At 45.9% G+C, this 13,070-nt stretch overlaps 1 protein-coding gene and 1 pseudogene across 1 annotated transcript in view; both read left to right on the top strand.

Moving 5' to 3' along the window:
* Positions 1 to 13,070, top strand: part of Ston2 (stonin 2) — a 105,338-nt gene that overhangs the window by 14,273 nt on the left and 77,995 nt on the right.
* LOC116905334 lies at positions 2,933 to 3,789 on the top strand (annotated as a pseudogene).

The following is a 13,070-nucleotide window of genomic DNA, read 5'->3' as shown; positions in this document are numbered from 1 at the left end:
ACTCAGAAGCTTACTTAGTACCTTTTTGTTTACTGAACAAAGACGAGAGGGGCAGCATGTATGAAACCTACTGTGGACTGTGTGAATGACTCCAGCAATGGGGCTAATGAGTCTTTTTTTTTTTTTTTTTTTTCTTTTTTTTTTGGAGCTGGGGACCCAACCCAGGGCCTTGCGCTTCCTAGGCAAGCACTCTACCACTGAGCCAAATCCCCAACCCCGGAGCTAATGAGTCTTTAGGTAGACCACAGAGATGGTTTCCTTAGTGAAGTCAGAGGTCACTGTTGTCATTGTTACCACCACCACCATCACCACCACCATCACCATCACCATCCCCACTGTAGTTGTCATTGTTTTCCTTCTCCATCCTTCCCCCCCTCCTCTACTTCCTTCTCTTTTTTCTTCTTCTTCAACAAAGTAGTCAAGGAAATTATGCCAATTGTCCTCATGCCCTGATTATCATTGTTTCATCATTTTCCAGCATTGCCATATACCTGAGGGGTGTGTGTGTGTGTGTCTGTGTGTGTGTGTTTGTGTGTGTACCCATAGTAATCACCACAGTGGATCCTGAGAGGGGAAGTGAGGCAGGGGGAAGGGCCGGGAGTGAAACAGACCTCGGGTGGCGGTGACAGGGAAGAGAACAGACTCACGGGAGACAACTTCAGTGAGACAGCTCATTTAATAGGGGGAACAAAGGTTGCTTAAACCTTTGGGGGGTAGGTAGGAGTTTTTGGAGTGAGGGCCAGGGTACTGGGGATGCCTCATTTGCATAAGGATGAATTCCAGGTGCTGCCAGACATGACCTTATAAGGGGAGAGGCAGTTTAATCTGACTACCAGACTATCTGACCTCCTCTGGGGACAAAGGTAAGGGTGCAGGGGTTCATGTACCCCCCAACATAGGCCCAGGGCAGGGGCAGCAATACTACTCCTACCAATCTCAGGACAGGATTTCTGGGGTTTGGATACACCTTGACCTACTCTAGTGCCAGGCCAGTTCCTCCAGTCCCACTGTTCCCCAACCACCCCCAACCCAGTGTGTGTATGTGTGTGTGTGTGTGTGTGTGTGTGTGTGTGTGTGTGTGTGTGTGTGTGTGAGCATGTGTGAGTGCTCACTCACTCGAGCATTCACACAACTACTTAACATATGCCATCTTGCCTAGCAGGGGAAACCTTTCTAAAGGTGATTTTTCCTATCTCTTTAAACATTAAAATATTAACATCCCAGTAGCCTCTTCCAGAGACTATGTTAGCTCATCGAGCAGAATTTGTGGCCTGTCTTGCCATCCGTGCAACACAAAACAGAATAAACTACCTGGGCCTGCATCATTATGCTAGTGCATTCACGTACAACATATTTAGATGTTGGGAACACCATCATGAGACAGCTGGACACAGAGTCCCTGCTCTCCCTTGGTTGTGCTTACCTAACAGTTAAACAATCCGTTACTGATGGGGTGTGCTGGTTTGAATGTAATTGGCCCATGGGAAGGAACTATTAGGAGGTGTGGCTTTGTTAGAGGAAGTGTGTCACTGTGGGGATAGACTCTGAGGTGTGCTGTGTTCAGTGTGACACACAGTCTCTCCTGGCTGCCTTCAGATCCAGATGCAGAGCTCTCAGCTGATTCTCCAGCACCAAGCCTGCCTGCAGGATGCCATGCTTCCCACCATGGTGATAATGCACTGAATCTCTGAAATTGTAAGCCAGCCCTAATGAAATGTTTTTGCTTTGCAAGAGATGGCGTGGTCATGGTGTCCCTTCATAGCAATAAAACCCTAAAACAATGAGGGGGGGCTTTCTGGGAATGAACAGAAGCTCCCCTGAACCAGTGATGGGGACAGGTGCCATTTTGAAGTAGCAGGAAAGTCACCAATGAGGAAGGCATTTGTATCTATTTTATATCCATGGCTGAATTCTCAGCATTGAAAAAAAAGTCACATGTAGCCCTTGTGCTTAGATGTAAGGTACAAATAAAGGACACAATATCAAAACATAGGCCAATATTTAACCTTTTAATCCACCCAGGACCCCCAACGGAGAAGGCAAATACTGCATCAACTGTATCAAGTGTATTAGCTGACAGCTTATAAATTAATTAATATTTAACCAGCGCCACTTTCAGCTTTCATCTGCAAGTCACTATTCAAGGTACAGCCAGTGTTCTTGCCCCTTGGAGCCTGAGTTCTGCTAAGGGACCACACCCACGCCAGGAAGGATGAACGGGTAGAGAGTGTGTTAAGTCATGTTTTAAGTTGGAAGGAGCCGGAGATGAGGCAAAAGAAAGGCATGCGAGAGGGAAGCTGTGCAGCTTTGGAGGCCAGAGAGCTGGTTTGGAGAAGGAATCGTGAGTGAGGAGTTCAGGGAAGCAAAGGGGTAGGTGCTGCTGAAATGTCGGAGTTGGCCTTGTAAGAAGCAATATGCTGCCGGGGTAGCTGAGCCGTGACAGAAGCAGGACCGATGAGAGAGAAGAGAGAACAGCCAGGCAGGAGAAGCAGAGCTTCAGGCGTGTAGATCTGTGGACAGCATGAGGAGGGTTTGGACTTCCTGTGGGTGAGATGGAAGCCATTGAAGGGTTTTGAGAAGAGGCATGAGCCAATAGGTAGCTATAAAATACCGAGGCTCTCCGTGTAAGATTTACATAACCTTGGGTTCCTCTGCACTTTGTCTTCAATAGAGGGGGAGGCCCCACCCCTCTACGGGGATATATATCACTACTGCTGGGGAAGGGAGAGGCATTTTCTTCAGTGGTGGGCGAGCCACTGGTAAGGTAGCCGTGTTCCTGTAAACAAGCCCTCAGCCATACACCTAAACAGCTAATAAAACGCATAGAGCTATGCACACATAGGAGGTGGGGGAGAGAGGTCACGGAATTTACCAGATGGAATTAGTTGAAAAGAAGGGAATTAGCTCTGGGCACCAGGGTCTGCACTGAAACATGGCAGAGGTTGGGTCCAAGTCAGTGTTGTTCGTGTGTCTCGGTAACATTTGCCGGTCACCCATTGCAGAAGCAGTGTTCAGAAAATTGGTTACTGATGAAAAGTTTTCAGATAATTGGGCCAAGGACAGCAGCACTGTTTCCGACTGGAGCAGTGGCCCCCAGACTTAAGAGCTGTGAGCTGCCTGAGAAATCATGGCATTAGGACAGCCATAAGGTAAGACAGTTTACGAGGGAAGAGTTTGCCAGTCGATTATACACCGTGTATGGATGAAAGCAATCTGAGATTTGAGTAGAAAAAGTGATCAAGTTAAAAACTGCAAAGCTAAAATTGGGCTACTTGGAGCCATGATCCACAGACACAGCTCATTACTGAAGATCCCTGTCATGGCAATGGCTCTGACTTGGAGCTGGTGTGTCAGCAATGCCGTAGGTGCTGCAAGGCCTTCCTGGAGAAGACTCACTAGCCAGTCCTAACCATCACCATCGAGCAACTCACTCATCAGCGCTGCGCCCAAGGCAGTCCTTAGCCCCACACCCCACCTCTCCCTTCAGCTGACTTAGTCTAAGTAGGTGGGAAGCAGGCATGTGTTCAGAAGGATAAAAACATTTGAGTCAGACAGTTTGAGGTGTGGCTAAGTATTCTTAGCTAAATCTCTGACCTTGCCATAATTACAAAACAGCGGAACAAGCAGCTATGGAACAAAAGAAAACCCAATAAAGTAAGAATGACCTACAAGGTCCAGGTCAGCTTCCGAGCCCAGCGAGCCTGGGTAGTCTGGTCTAACTGGAGTGTGAGCATGGCCAGCACCCAGTGCGCTGTTTGCTTGCCTTACACTCTCTATTCTGGACTCTTATTGTGACAATATCTCCATCCATCCACGGCAGCCTTCCACTTAACACGGGGAGAGTTTAAACCCAGGCACACTGAGGGGATTCGGGTGTTTGAGAGAGGAGGACCGGGATGTGATGATGGGCCTGGAACTCCAGCAGGCTGTCCTGGGCTGTACAGTGACACCCTGTCTGAAAGATAAACAAATAATAGCAGATGGGAGCAGCAGATTAGTAAAGTTAACACCTCCCGTCTTACATGGTTTTTATGTAGCTTCTTTGAGCTTTGCTCCTATTCGAGCCACTTTGCTTCTTTAAAGTGTGCTTAAATAGCGGTGTGTGTTTGTAAGTGTTCTCTCATCAACATTTTACAAAGTTACAGGCAAGCATGAGTAATTTTAGTGTATTTTCAGAAAAGGGACCTCAAATTTATATGGATGTATGTCAGGATTGTGAATTAAACTGGGACATTATCAAATACAACTAAAATAAAAAAAAAAAAAGGGTGGGGGGAGTAGCCTGTGTGGGAGGGGAACGAGGAGGAGAGAGGGCGAATATAATCTGAACGTATTATGTACAAGTTTGAGATGTTATAATGAAACCCATTATACTGTATAGCTAATATATGCTAATTAAAATAAAACCTCTGTGGCCTGCCCTAGTGTGGCAGCTGAGAAGGGTGTGGCTGGACATACTAGAGAGGCTGTCAACGCATCCCCCAAACTGATCTAGACAAGCATGTGGTGGCTGGGTCAGCATGGAGAGAGCTAGAACGAGCCAGATTCCATAGCTTTTGAAAGTAGGCCTTGACAGAATTGATGATGAACCAAAAAGGAAATGAATTGAGGACGACATGAGTTTTATCCCGGGCAGCTTAAAGGATGACGGAGGTGTCTGGGAGGGAGAGCAGTAATTCAGTTTGAGGCACATAAGGTTAAAGATCTGATGGAGATTTCAACTAGACTGTAGCACACAGATATACTGGATGACAGCTCCTGACCTTTAATCTGTTTCAAGTACTTCCGTTGTGTGTCGGTGACATGATACCCCAGTGAGGGGTTTATTCTTTTTGGCTCCATTTTACAAGTGAGGAAGTGGAAGCCACAGATGAATTAATCCACTTTCCCCAGGCTGCAAGGCTGGCCCATGCTGTGAATGGGGCATCTGGATTCGGGGCCCTTGTTCTCAGCCTTGGGAAAGAGCAGGGGCAGAGTCCGGTCTTTCTTTTCTTTTATTCTTCGCTGCGCGGATGTGTCTGAGAAGCATCATCATGGCAGCCCGCTCAGTTCTGGCTGGCTCGGGCATCAAAGGTCTGGCCCTGGGAGAAGAGCCATGTAGCTCAGCACAGGGCATTCTTTTCATTTCAGCTAAGCCCCTGGCCTCAGGACATTCAGCTAACAACCTGGGTAAAATAGACCATCCCAGATTCTGAAGCTGGTGAATGAATAGAGGGTACAGGACCAAATGGGAACCGTGTGTGAGCTACAAGGGCCTGCCCTCCCCCACAGGCCAGGCTATTCTTAATTTATCTTTCAAAGGAAATATGGGTGTTTTCACTTATAAAGGTAAAGATAAGTACTGAAATCAGCGTTCTTGATATGTGGGTTTAGTAAGTCTCATTTACAGTTGAATAAACACAAGCAGATGGCTTTTTAAGTACATTAAAGTATAAAGAACAGCACAAGTGTCACCCCTTTAATAAGCAGAGTGTTACCAACATCCCAGAGGCCTGTGATTCCCTGCTAGCCGCAGCCTCCTCCACCACAGCCCCTCCCTGAGCTGCTTCCCGCCCCCAAGCCTCGTGGTAACAACTGCATTACTCATCCTTATACCTTCTTTGGACGGCTTTCCAACCGACACATCCATCAAGGAGAATGTGATTTAATTTAGTCTGGTTCTGAACTTTGCAAAAATGGAATAATGCTGGAGTTAGTGTTTTGTGACTTTAACATAGTATGTGCGAGACCCGCCTCCCTCTTCCCTGGAGCCGATCTCTTCTGTGTCTCTTGCTGTGCTTTCTGCTGTGATTATGGCATTACACAGCAGGTCATTCATCAGGCTACTGATGGACACGAGTCCTCTCTACTGCCAGCTTTTAGCAAAGCGCTTCTGTGAACATTCTCTTTTTTTTCTTTCTGTTTTTTATCTTTGCTTTGAGACACTGATCTTATATAAGTGGGTCTCAAGTCCGTTATGTGGCCAAGGATGATGTTGAATTTTTTAAAAAACAATATCCTTATGAATTCTTTGAGAAGTTCATGCAGTGTATTTTGGTCCTATTCATCCTACTTCCTCCACCCCTTCCAGATCCACCCTCACCTCCCTACCCACTCGATTTTGAGTATTCATCATCATCATCTCCTCCTCCTCCTCCTCTTCCTCCTCCTCCTCCTCTTCCTCCTCTACCTCCTCCTCTTCCTTTTCCTCCTCCTCCTCCTCCTCCTCCTCCTCCAGTAGCCATCAAATAAATGCCAGTAACTTCCTCCCCTGCTGGTGGTGAGCTTTTATCCCCAGATCTTTCTTCCCCTTCATGCTGGGCTTTCGTCTGGACTGAGCTTGTATTCACTCATAGTCTCTGTGAGTTCCTGTGTATTCACCCTGCTGGGCCTGTAAGGGCTCATGAGTCAACAAAAAAATGATACCCTGTACTTAAATAGTATGTAAATGCAAAGTGTTTATTCTGCAGAAATCCAGCATGTTGGGGTCTCCCATTACCAAGATAGAGAGGCAACCAAGTGAGCTTGCAGGCCTGATTTAAAGCAAATTAGGGGATTCCAGGGGTAGGTGGGCTTTGTTTTTTACTCTTATCTCTAGGTATTCCAGAATCATTACCAGGGCACGGTGGCTGGAAACTGTTACTGAGGAATCCCAGGGTAGGTGGGTTTTGTCTTCCTCTATCTCTAAGGAGATTCCATTACTGGGACATGGGGGTTGGCTGGAAACCTCTGACCCACTTGGCTTTAGGCCAAGTGGTGGGGCAGTTTTCTGGTAGCAGGGCAGTTTCTGACTGGCTGCCTGAAGCCTGGGTGTTTAGGCCTAATCTCCTGAACTGCCCATTTAAAGCCTGTCATGGAGTCAACCTGTCTCATCAGTGCCCAGAAAACCTTTTCCTCGAAGTTACTCATCCCTTCTTCCTCCAAAATCCCCGAGTCTTAGGGGTAGAAGTATGATAGATACATTCTGTTTAAGGGCCAAACACTCTGCAGTCTCTTATTCTCAGCAACTTAGCTAACTAGAGCTTCTGTGTGGCTTGGCCTCCACTGCGAGGGAACTGCTCTCTGACGGCTGAGAGATTCACTGCTCTGAAGTTTTGGATCAGACTGCGTACATGGTGCCAGGCAGCAGGGTGGCTCAATTGGGTGGGTGCTGAGCCCAGCATGGTCCTGGTAGAGACAGAGTGACATGGTTCTTGGCCCTGGGTCAGGGCCCTGTGTGAGCCTCCACAAGTGTCATTGGCTGCTGTGGGTGTAAGGCTTGTTTGTGTAGTAATGTACTCATTTTCTGGAACCAAGCTGAGCAGTGGAGGACTCTTCCCTTCTGAGGAATGACCTCCCTGACTCCATGATAATTAGAGTCCAGGAGTCAAGGGTGTGGCTATGTCTCAGTAAAATGGTAAACACTGGGATCTTCAAGTTGGCCCTTAAGGCTCTGGGAAAGGGCTCTAAATACATGAGCTTGAAAATATATAATTTCTCAACTGTGCAAGAAATAAGGATGCAATATGAATTATATGAGGGGCTTCATGAACCTAAAGGAACAAAGGCAGATACAAGGGCAGGCAGGTTCCTCAGTTCAAGGTCAGCCTGGGACACAGTAAGTCCAGGCCCAGGTGTGGTAGAAATGGTAATTTTAGGGGAGAGTCTCAGCCAACTAGCTTATGGTTTTAACAAAAGCAAACAGATCTCTGAATTCTTTTGCAATGTTAGGGGGAAAAAAGTCTGCTTGCTGTCTCCTAAGATTCAAAGGGCTGGAGTCCTGGGATGCTGATTCATAAGAAAATCAAAAGCGAACCTATAATAAATAACTGAATTAATGTGTAAATAAGAAACTGGGCTTTCGGTCTGCCTGAGATGGGCTAACAGAAAGCCATAGTGACTCTTCTTTAGAATTTTTCTAGTGAGAACAGAGCTGTCTGGAGATCTCTAGACAGCAAAAACAGCTCTTCAATAATTTTTCTGACAGGATTTCTGACTTGGTTGGAAGGTCCAATAAAAAATTTTTTTTTTATAGCAGTTCTCTGACTTTGTCAGAAAACCCATGAGCTAACCAGATAGCTTTTAGAACTTTTACTAGCAGAGAGAATGTAAGGGTTCATGATTCGCCAAAAAATGATAACCCGGACTCAAATAGTATGTAAATGCAAAGAGTGTTTTATTCTGCAGAAGTCCAGTGTGCTGGGGTCTCCCACTACCAGAATAGAGAGACAACCAAGTGAGCTCACAGGCCTGACTTAAAGCACGTTAGGGGATTCCAGGGGTAGGTTACCTCTGTGTTAACCTGATGGGTCCACCTCTATAGACATTCCATTACCTGGGGTGTGGGGCTGGAAACTGCTGCTGAACCATTGTCTTTGCCTCAGGCCATTTGGTGGGGTAGCTTCTGGTGCCTGGACTTCCCCAGTCCTGAACTGCCAATTTGAAGCCTGTCATGGAGTCAAACTAATCTTCTCAAGAGCTGGCTCAACCAGAGAGTTTTTACAATAGCAAGAAAATGCTGTCTAGGGTGGAGCAGAACATGCTCTCTCTCTGTCTCTCTCTCTCTCTCTGTCTCTCCCTGTCTCTCTCTCTGTCTCTCTCTCTCTGTCTGTCTCTCTCTCTCTGTCTCTCTCTCTCTCTCTCTCTCTCTGTCTCTCTCTCTGTCTCTCTCTCTCTCTCTGTCTCTCTCTCTCTGTCTCTCTCTCTCTGTCTCTCTCTCTCTCTCTCTCTCTCTCTCTCTCTCTCTCTCTCTCTCTCTCTCTCTCTCTCTCTCTCTCTCTCTCTCTCCTCTCTCTCTCTCTCTCTCTCTCTCTCTCAGGAAAGGGAGAGAAGCACAATCTGGAAAGCCATCTCAGCAGAACCTAGGCCACCAGCTTGGACCCACAATTTGATTTCTGGTTGTTTGTTTACAACGCTTCCAAACATCCCTTCTTCAGAACCACCTCCATGCCAAGGCTGGTCCTTGGCAGCTGGGGTGGCTGACTTGAAATGTTTTTTGATCTGAGCATGGTGATCTGAGGTGTTAAGAACCACCACACTAGGTGTGGGTGCTGCTAGGGACTGGAGCTAGTGCTGCAGATGCAGGCTTTCCAAGTGCTAGGCAAGTAGTCCAGCAGCTGCGCTACGTCCCCTGGGCCTTCTCCATGACTTTCTATGTGTTCATAATCTACAGCCTGGCAAACATGTGCAAGTGGTTCTCTTTTATAAGAACGTAGGAGGGAAATGGCTGCATTATAAGATGTTTTCCTCTCCAGACTGATGGGATAACAGACACCAGCTGGCTTTATAGGCACCCACCACCCAGAGCAGCTCCGTCAGGGTTTCTGATGTGGTTTTAATCGGCATTTTCTAGATTAGAAACGAAGTTGAGTTTATCTTTTTCCTTTTTTGTGTGCAGTGAGTGTGTGTGTGTGTGTGTGTGTGTGTGTGTGTGTGTGTGTGTGTAATTTCCTAAAATGCTTACTTTAGTTATTTTAGCTTGTCTCTAATTTTTCTTTCTGGAAGGTTTCTAGAAATCCCTGGTGAGTCCAATGGGTAGATATTTCCTTCTACATTATGCATGGTCTTTGTTGTATTTGCTCCCTTTATTTTATGCTGAGTGTTTGCTGCACTTGGTTAAAAAGCTAATCTTATCTACTTCATAGTATTAAGTGCATCTGAATGTTGTCTTCTCTGCTTGCTGGGTAACCTTTTTACAGCCCCATGTTCCATTCACCTAGAGCTGCTTTCCTCTATACAATACGAAGTACAAGTTTGATCTCATTTTGTGCACATAAATACCCTGTTTTCTTAACATTGTTTTGATTACAACCAAACAGGACAGCCCAGGTTTAATCACTGGATCCCAAAATGTCCAACTGACTGTTGAAAGTTGTCCTCTGACTTCCCTGTGCATATGTGCCATAGCATGGGAGCACACACACACACACACTCACACACACACACACACACACACACACACACACACACACACACACACACACAGGAAAGCAAGGGGCCAGAGAGGTGCTTTTCCAGAGAACCCAGATTTGATCCCCAGTAACCACATGATGGCTCACAACCATCTGTAACTCAAGTTCCAGGGGATTTGACTACATATGTGCAAGCAGCACATACACATAAAATAAAATAAACTTTAAAAAATGAACCAGAATTCTGAAAAAATCAACAATAAACAGTTGACTTTACAAACAGGCAAAGCTATAAGCAAATTTGCAAATACACATCTATAGAAATGGTAACTAACTAAATGAAAAGATATTCAGTATTATGAGCCGTTCAGGAGATGCAAATTAAACGCCGCTATCACTACTAATTTTTTTAAAAAGACTATTGGCTCGGGGAATGCCTCAGTGGATAAAGCACTTGCCGTACAAATGCGAGGAGCTCACCTCAGTTTGAATCCCACATGAACCTGCATTCCATAGGTCACTTCTGCAATGCCAGTGCTCTAAGGTGGGATACACGGTGGAGACAGAATACCTGGAAGGTCATAGGTTAGGTAGCATGGCTAAAGACCCTCTCTCTGGGTTAGCAGTGGAGTAATTAAATGCTATAGTCACTTCAGCCAACAGCTTGATCCTTTCATATAAAACTAGACATGCAGTCACCAATGCGGTCCAACAACAACAACAACAACAACAACAACTCAAAGTCTACTTTGTACAGTAGAAGTTTCTTTTCATAGAAACTCATTATAAACGTTCACAAGAGCTTTGTTATAATACTCAGAACCGAAATGGCTTAGCTAAGCCATTTGATGGATGGCTATGTTTGATATATTTGGGTGGTTAAACTGTGGTATTTCCCATGCCACAGCATATCACTAATCAATAACAAGGAATGGATTATTAACATCTACAATAACTCAGTTGTATCTCAGAGGCATTATGTGGGCTAATAAAAACCAATTCTGTTTTTTCCCCATTTACTCTATATTTTTTTATTGGTTATTTTATTTATTTACATTTCAAATGTTATCCCCCTTCCCAGTTTCCCCTCCACCAGCCCCCTCTCACCTCCTCCTTTCCTTCTGACTCTGTGAAGGTGCTTCCCCACCCGCCCACCCACTCCTGCTTCAGTGGTCTAGTGTTCCCCTATCCTGGGTCATTGAGCCTCCACAGGACCAAGGAGCTCCCTTCCCAGTGATGCCAGACAATGCCATCCTCTGCAACATATGCGGCTGGAGCCATGGGTCCCTCGATGGGTACTGTTTGGTTGGTGGTTTAGTCCCGGGGAGCTCTGGGGGTTCTGGTTAGTTGTTATTGTTGTTCTTCCTGTGGGGTTACAGACATCTTCAGCTCCTACAGTCCTTGTTCTAACTTCCCCATTGGGGTCCCTGCACTCAGTCCAATGTCTGGCTGTGTGCATCTGTATTGGTCCAGCTGTGGCAAAGCCTCTCTGGGGGCAGCTATACTGGGCTCCTGTCAGTAAGCAAGCACTTCTTGGCATCAGCAATAGTGTCTGAGTTTGGCGTCTGCAGATAGGATGGATCCCTAGGTAGGGCAGTCTCTGGATGGCCTTTCCTTCAATGTCTGCTCCAGTCTTTGTCCCTGCGTTTCCTTTTGACAGGAGAAATTCTAGATTAATATTTTTGAGGAGTGGGTGGCCCCATACCTCAACTGGAGGCCATGTCTATCCACTGGATATGGTATCTCCAGGTTCTAGCTCCCCTTTGTTGGGTATTGTGGCTAAAGTCCTCCCTGTTGGGATCTGGGAACCTTTTTGGTCCCTGGTATCTGGGACTTTCTAGTAGCTACCCCCAGTTCACCCTCTCCCACTGCGACACGCCTACATTCAAATTCCTGACCCTCTGTTCTTCTCCCCCATATCTTCTCATATTTGAACTGACCCCTTTTTATCCCTTCCCCTCCTCTCTCCCTCCTAGATCCCTCTCTCTCTACTTCCCAGAGATTATTCTCTTCCCCCTGCTTAATAGTACTGTAGCATCCGCACTTCAGTGTGCTCTTCTTTCTCCTTGGGTTTCATATGGTCTGTGAGTTAAAAGTTACGCACTTTATGATTCCATCTACATACCATTCTTGACAGAGCAAAACTGGAAATAAAAACTGGTTGCCAGGAGATAAAGAACAGAATATAGAGGGGTCATCAGAATATGGAGGTGGTGTCATTGAAGGATACCATAGCAGATCTTTCTAGAGATGAAATTGATATATTTCCCATGGGTGTAGAGATACCACTTTTCACATTGCTAACTCTGTAGAACTAGATATGCACATATGTAAGACTAGGCCAATGTGAATTAGTTTATTGGGTTCTACCAACATGTACTCCTTTATTGTGATATTCTACCAGAAAAGGTAATCCAAGAAAGAGTGTGGCTGGGGCTGAAGAGATGGTTCAGCGGTTAAGAGCACTGACTGTTCTTCCAGAGGTCCTGAGTTCAATTCCCAGCAACCACATGGTGGCTCACAACCATCTGTAATGAGATCTGATGCCCTCTTCTGGTGTGTCTGAAGACAGTGACAGTGTACTTATACATGAAATAAATAAATCTTTAAAAATATGAGTGTGACTCTGTAAGGGCTGGGAAGATGGCTCGGTGGCTAGGAGGACCCACTACTCTATCAGAGGACTGGAGCTGAGGTCCCAGCACCAACATCAGGAGGTTCATAAGCATCTACAACTCCAGCTCTAAAGGAGCTGCTGCCATCTTCTGCCTCTTTTGGAACCTCCACGTACACATGGACATAAACACACAGGTAAATTAACTTACCCCTTTCTTTAAAAAGTGACAGTAAGCAGGACTGAAGAGGTGGCTCGGTGGTTAAAAGCACTGGCTAGTTAGTCTCTGTAAGGACCCAGGTTCGATTCCCATCGCCCACATGGAAGTCCGTAACTGTCTGTAACTCCAGGTCCCAGGGGATCCAATGCCCTTTCTGGCCTGTGGGCCCAGACACACACAGGGTACACAAGCATACATGTAGACGAAACACTCTAATACATAAAAGTAAATACATTTTAAAAGAGAAGAGAGATGGAGAGAATATGTCAAGGAAGGAGGGGGGAGGGAGGAAGAACGGAGAGACTATAGGGGAAAAAATTCTAACCAAAGACTTCTTAGGAGAACAATTCATGAAAAGAGGTTGAGA

Source organism: Rattus rattus, chromosome 7, assembly GCF_011064425.1.
Source record: "Rattus rattus isolate New Zealand chromosome 7, Rrattus_CSIRO_v1, whole genome shotgun sequence".
Lineage (NCBI taxonomy): Eukaryota > Metazoa > Chordata > Mammalia > Rodentia > Muridae > Rattus > Rattus rattus.
This window is presented reverse-complemented; position numbering and strand designations above follow the sequence as displayed.